The sequence below is a fragment of the Arachis duranensis genome, chromosome 2 (assembly GCF_000817695.3).
Source record: "Arachis duranensis cultivar V14167 chromosome 2, aradu.V14167.gnm2.J7QH, whole genome shotgun sequence".
Lineage (NCBI taxonomy): Eukaryota > Viridiplantae > Streptophyta > Magnoliopsida > Fabales > Fabaceae > Arachis > Arachis duranensis.
This window is the reverse complement of record NC_029773.3, coordinates 31,153,344-31,154,089: the sequence shown is the minus strand read 5'-3', so window position 1 is coordinate 31,154,089 and position 746 is coordinate 31,153,344. Positions and strand designations below refer to the sequence as shown.

Sequence of the window (746 nt, the reverse complement as noted above, 5' to 3'; positions counted from 1 at the left end):
ATGGTTGGACTCACAACCTAAAGAAAGCCTGAACTCTTGGGAAAAGCTAGTCAATGCCTTCTTGGCAAAGTTCTTTCCACCTCAAAAATTGAGTAAGCTTAGAGTGGAAGTCCAAACCTTCAGACAGAAGGAAGGAGAATCCCTCTATGAAGCTTGGGAAAGATACAAACAATTAATCAGAAAGTGTCCCTCTGATATGCTTTCTGAATGGAGCATCAAAGGAATTTTCTATGATGGTCTCTCTGAACTGTCCAAGATGTCTTTGGATAGTTCTGCTGGAGGATCTCTTCATCTGAAGAAGACGCCAACAGAAGCTCAAGAGCTGATTGAAATGGTTGCAAATAACCAATTCATGTACACTTCTGAAAGGAATCCTGTGAGCAATGGGACTAGTAAGAAGAAAGGAGTTCTTGAGATTGACACTCTGAATGCCATATTGGCTCAGAACAAGATATTGACTCAGCAAGTCAATATGATTTCTCAAAGTCTGTCTGGAATGCAAAATGCACCAAGCAGTACTAAGGAAGCTTCATCTGAGGAAGAAGCTTATGATCCTGAGAACCCTTCAATGGAAGAGGTGAATTACATGGGAGAACCCTATGGAAACACCTATAATCCTTCATGGAGAAATCATCCAAGTCTCTCATGGAAGGATCAACAGAGACCTCAACAAGGTTTCAACAATAATAATGGTGGAAGAAACAGGTTTAGCAATAGCAAGCCTTTTCCATCATCTTCTCAGCAAC

General features: G+C 40.9%; 1 non-coding gene across 1 annotated transcript; it reads right to left on the bottom strand.

Moving 5' to 3' along the window:
* Positions 1–94: 94 nt before the first annotated feature.
* LOC127745278 (small nucleolar RNA R71) lies at positions 95–202 on the bottom strand. Its single transcript, XR_008006475.1, has one exon. It is a non-coding gene; the product is annotated as a small nucleolar RNA R71 (small nucleolar RNA).
* Between the last annotated feature and the right edge of the window lie 544 nt (positions 203–746).